Source organism: Chiloscyllium plagiosum, unplaced genomic scaffold (genome assembly GCF_037043375.1).
Source record: "Chiloscyllium plagiosum isolate Xiang-an unplaced genomic scaffold, Cpla_swu_hap1 HiC_scaffold_42, whole genome shotgun sequence".
Lineage (NCBI taxonomy): Eukaryota > Metazoa > Chordata > Chondrichthyes > Orectolobiformes > Hemiscylliidae > Chiloscyllium > Chiloscyllium plagiosum.
The window spans coordinates 33,959,049-33,965,048 of record NW_028270180.1 but is presented as its reverse complement, the minus strand read 5'-3'; positions in this window follow the sequence as shown (position 1 = coordinate 33,965,048).

The window sequence follows — 6,000 nt, the reverse complement described above, 5'->3', positions numbered from 1 at the left end:
TCAAGTGCCTTTGTGTTGCAGCTTTCATTCATTTAAATAATACTGTTGTTTTGTTCTCCCTTCTAAAATGAACAACTTCACATTTTCCCCACAGTATACTCTATTTGCCAACTTTTTGCCCACTCACTTAACCTAACAATATCTCTCTAAACTATTTGTATCCCTCTCACAACCTGCCTTTCCACCTTTTATTTTAGTCCTGAATAATGCTCCTTTGTCTGGAAGCCGACATGAATAAGTTGAGGCAATCTTAAAGTTAATTATGAAACAGAAACAGAAATTGTTCGAGAAACTCAGCAGGTCTGGCAATGTCTGTGGAGAGAAAGCAGAGTTAATGTTTTGTCACCCCATGATAAAGTTGTCCCTTCTTTGTCACTAAACCGACAGGATTAGAAATACCCCAGATTAGCTGCTATAAGAACTGCCAAACAAGATATTGGATGAAAGAGAAAGGATGTGGATTACAAGAGTGGGGAATATCATAGAGATAGGGTGAAGCAAGGGGTTGGAGAAAATGGACAATGATCTTCAACTCCAGATGGGGACTTACTAATGGAAGGTGTGCAGAGACTTTTTGTGAGATTGTGATATCTGACTGAACTGTGTGGAGATATCAGCAGGAAATATAAAGAAATCAAGCTTCACCGTGAGCTGATGTGACAGAGAAGGGGGCGAATACATTCACTTTGGACTAACCGAAAGGTGCAGTTCCCCAAAGAGGTGAAGAAATCTTGTCAAAGTTTTAATTCTTTCCAAACAGAAATAAGAGGAAAATGTAAGCCACAATCATAAAAAATTTCAGGAAACAGACTTGCTATAGATAAGATATAGCATTCTAAATGTACTTACTGAAGTTTCACCTGTCTTGAGATAATCTTTTTTAAGGAAGGAACGAGTCAAATGATTACAAAATGACACAATCCGATACGTTAGCTAAAAAGAAAAGGGAGATTTATGAATTACAAAGGAAGTTCGGAGAGACAGTTTACACAAAACAGCAGAAACAACTATTTTAGTGCCATTGCGGAGATTGGATTTCACTTACTTTCCATTTCCTCCTGATATATAACTTCCTGAAATTTTCCAAATTAACCACAGATTCCCTTCTCACAAGTGCTTGACATTTATTCAATGGCTGAAAGGAAAAGAATTGAAAACAGTGACTGAAGAATCCAGATATTAAAATACATGCTAGCTACAGTTCACCAGGCAGCATCTGACAGGTTTCCAGAAAATGAAATTACACTTGCTGGACAGAACATTGAGGTTTCAAAGTGAACCGACAAAGTTTAAATTCTATATCAACGGACTGGGTTTTATTGCTACCAGTCAGAACCTGTCTCCATTGGTGCTACTTTTAAAAAAAAATCATGCTTGGCCAGCATTTATTGCTCATCCCTAATTGCCCAGAGGACAGTTAAGAGTCAACCACATTGCTGAGAGTCTGGAGTGACATGTAGGCCAGGCCAGGTAAGGATGGCAGTTTCCTGTTCAAATGGGCATTAGTGAACCAGATGGGGTTTTCCAATAATCAAAAACAGTTTCATAATTATCATTAGACTCTTAATTCCAGATTTAAATATAGCGCAATGACACAGATTCAGCATCTTGCTGTATCCAATTATGTGCAGAGGGAAAAGCCAGTAAGAGACCAGTTGTGAACAGTCTGCTCATACTGGAGCTCCACTTGGAAGAGTACCAGACAAGTGGGACTAATTCATATTATTTGCCCGCTTCATAGGATTTTCCTTCTGGGATGGAAGGCGAGCAGGCACCAAAATCAGGAAAAAAAAAGTTTTGAAAAAAAAAAGTGAACCATCGAGGCTTCTTATAGACACATTTAACTGCATTGCCCACTCGATCCTCAGCATTTTGCCACAGGAGAAACATCCAGACTGATATTCAACAAGTTTGAGGAGGCAGCATGGGGTGATATAAAGACCCACAAACTAGATCATGGGGGCATGAGGGACCATAATGTATTGGCAAAGGTGGCGGCATTCGATTGTTCCATAGATCAAGGGTTGGAAATCTATGGAATTCCTTGCCCAATGAAGTAGTTGGCACTACTTCAGTAAATGTTTTGAAAACGAAGATAGATTTTTTGAACAACAAAGGAACAGCAAAAGGATATGGTGAGAGTGTGTGTAAGTGAAGCTGAGGCCATGATCTTATTGAATGGTGAGCAGGCTCAAAGGGCCAGATGGCCTACTCCTGCTCCGAGTTCTTATGTTATTTCTTCACTGTTTTTAGGTTAACATGAGAAATAAGCAGAGAGTGAAAGGGCAGGATGAAATATAGGGTGAAAGGGCAGTATCAAACAGCATGTCCCATTGACCATTCACAGCCAGTGGCATGCTGATTGGGCTCAATGAGGCTTGCAATTATCCAAAAAGTACATCCACCTCAAATATGATTACAACATTGAAAATTGTTTAATACATAATCCCGATTGTGTTCAGAGTTACACCAGAAACCAATTTAAGATCATCAGTTGGACTGGCTGTGTGATGTACTTGCATGTACTAGATGCTATGTATTGAAATACTCAGGGCCTGTTCTATACATGCAAGAAGAATTGGTAAAACACATTGCACCTTCTTAATTTAAAAAAAGTATCATGCAGACAGCCAATTCTCTGCTACATCTCCTTGGCAACATCAATCAAAATCAACCTGCCTGCTCTGAGAATTAAGATTGACAGTTAACTGCTCTTTCTGCATCTCCAATACCAATGATGGCCGCAACCAATCTGCACCTTCTTCTCATGTTATTTAAATTGATGTTTCTTTGCTCAAGTCTGGTTCTTATATCACAGTCATGGTAAGCACAAAAGTAAAAAAAAGATCTTTACTTCTTTCTCCTTTTAGACGTGTTAAAACACTAAGTAGGAGGAATAAATAGATCATTCTCACATAGGCAGGTTGTGACCATTGGGGTACAACAAGGTCCACTGCTTGGCCTCAGCTTTTCACAATCTTTATCAATGATTTTGATGTAGGGACAAATTATAATATTTCCAACTTTGCAGATGATTAAAACTTGGTGAGAATGAATTGTGGGGAGAACGACAAAAGGCTTCAAGGGAGTTTAGATGCAGAATATAATGTGGATAAGTGTGAGACAGGAGAAATGAAGGTGCAGATTATTTCTTGAATGGAGTGAGATTTGAAATGTTAGTGTCTAATGTTCCTGGATGTCCTTGTTCAGAAGTTACTGAAAGCTACAGACAGGTGCAGCAAGCCGTTCAGAAGACATATTAGCCTTTACCAGAAGACGATTTATTTATAGGAGCTAAGAGGTCTTGCTTCAATTGTATAGAACACTGCTGAGATTTGCCTGGAGTATTATGTGCAGTTCTGATCTCCTTGCTGAAAGGATATGTACTTGCCACAGCGTGAGTGCAGCTCAGGTTGGCCACATTGATTCCTGGGATGGTGGGAATTTCCTGAGTAGAGATTGAGGAGACTGGGCCATGAGTTTAGAAGAATGAGTGTGATCTCATTGAAATCTACAAAGGTCTTTAAGGAATAAGAGGTTGTCCATTGCTGGGGGCTCTCAAAGTGAAGGACACAGTCTCAGAAAGAAGAGCAAACCATTTACGACTGACATGATGAGAAGTTTCTTCACTCAGGAAGAGGTAAATCTTTGGAATTCTCTATGTGGAAGCTCAGTACTTGAACAGGTACAGGACAGACAGATTTCTCGTTACATCAAGATTTTGGTATAATGTGGAAATATGAGGGAGTTGGTTAGTCTTGATCTGGAATTGTACAGCAAGCTCAAGGGCTGAATGATCTCCTCCCACTCTTACTTTCCCAGAAGACAGTGATCAGACAGTTTCTTGAACTGCTGCAGTCTATGTGCTGAAGGCACCGTAGATTGTTTGGGGTGGAGTTGCAGTATTTTGATGCAGGGAAGAAGAAATGCTGATATAGTTTCATGAGCATAGATTAGATTAGATTACTAACAGTGTGGAAACAGGCCCTTCGGCCCAACAAGTACACACCGATCCGCCGAAGCGCAACCCACCCAGACCCATTCCCCTACATTTACCCCTGCACCTAACACTACGGGCAATTTAGCGTGGCCAATTCACCTGACCTGTACACTTTTGGACTATGGGAGGAAACCGGAGCACCCGGAGGAAACCCACGCAGACACAGGGAGAATGTGCAAACTCCACACAGTCGGTCGCCAGAGGCGGGAATTGAACTGTCTCTGGCGCTGTGAGGCAATAGTGCTAACCACTATGTTCAAAGGTATGCCAGACTGCTTTGTTTTGGATGGTATTGAGCTTCTCGAGTGCTGTTTGGGAGTTGCACTCATCTAGATAAGTAGGGAGTATTCCAACATAAAAGATAGGCAGGTGTATGCTGGTCATGTGATTGGACTAGTAATCCACAAATTCAGGCCAATGTTCCAGGTACATGAGTTTGAATCTCATTGTGGCAGATAATGAAACTTAAATTCAATACAACTGGGATAAACAGGTCACCATGGAACTGCTGCTGATCCTCCTTTAGGAAAGGAAATCTGCTGTCCTTATCTAGTCTGGCCTACATATGACTCCAGACACATAGCAATGTGGTTAACTCTTAAGAGCCTCTGGGCAAATGGGGATAGGGAACAACGCTGGCCTAGACTACAACTGCCACATCCTGTTATTGGATTTACAAAAACACTCCTGGCTTGTGCCTTATGGATGCTTGGGATATGCTTTGGGAAGTATATCATCAATGGTAAACTCGGTGTTGACACTGAGGGATTCAGCAATGCCATTGAATTTCAAAAGGCAGTGGTCATCAATCCAAGTACTTGTATATTGTTCACATCCTACTACATTTGGACATGGACTACACCAGTATCTGAAGAGTAATAAATGGTACTGAACATTGCACAATCAATCATTGATGGGCATCTCCATTTCTGACCTAATGATGGATGAAGCAGCTGAAGATGTTTGGCCTAGTATCCTACCCTGAGGAATTGCTGAAATGTCAGGTATGACATGATTGTCCTTCAAAAACCACAACTATCTTCTGGATGTAGGTTTGCTTGCTGAGCTGGAAGGTTCATTTTCAGAGGTTTCATCACCATACTAGGTAACATCTTCAGTGAGCCTCCGAATGAAGCACTGGTAGTCTGATAGCCTGCTTTCTATTTATATGTTTGAGTTTCCTCAGGTTGGTGATGTCATTTCATAGAGTGATGTAATTTCCTGTTCTTTTTCTCAGGGGGTGGTAAATGGGATCCAAGTAAAGTGTTTTTTGATAGAGTTCCAGTTAGAATGCCTGCTTCTGGGAATTCTCATGCATGTCTCGGGCTTGTCCTAGGATGGATGTGTTGTCCCAGTCGAAGTGGTGCCCTTCCTCATCCTAGGTCAAGCCAAACAGAGACATGCACGAGAATTCCTAGAAGTATGGCATTCCAACCAGAACTCTATCAACAAACACTTGACTTGGATCTCATTTACCACCCCGAGAGAAAAAAACAGGAAATGAGATAACCATAGGAAATGATGTCACCACAGGAAATGACATTACCAACTCTAGGAAACTCAAATATATAAATAGAAAGCGGCCTACACCACCAGTGCTTCATTTGGAGGCTCATTGAAGATATTACCTAGTAGGGTGACAAAACATCTGAAAATGAACCTGTCAGCACAGCGAGCAAACCTACATCCAGACCCTCAACTTAAGCTACATATCTTCTCAGAACTCGCTAACAACTATCTTCCTTTCAGCTCTTTTGTATATATTTGGACCAAGGTTATATCAAGTAAAGCATGACACTTGGACTCTGGGTAGAGTGAGTCAAACGGCTGACACTTTCTGTCTATGTCTGTGAAATAGTAATAAAAACTCCAGGAGCTGTACAACAAGCCCACAGGTAAGTGCAAGAAAATTAGCTGCCAGACAAGGGAAAATTTAGATTCCAACTGGGCTGTCTGGAAATTTCTACCATGCAAATCAGACATGAAAAGGTTCACAAACA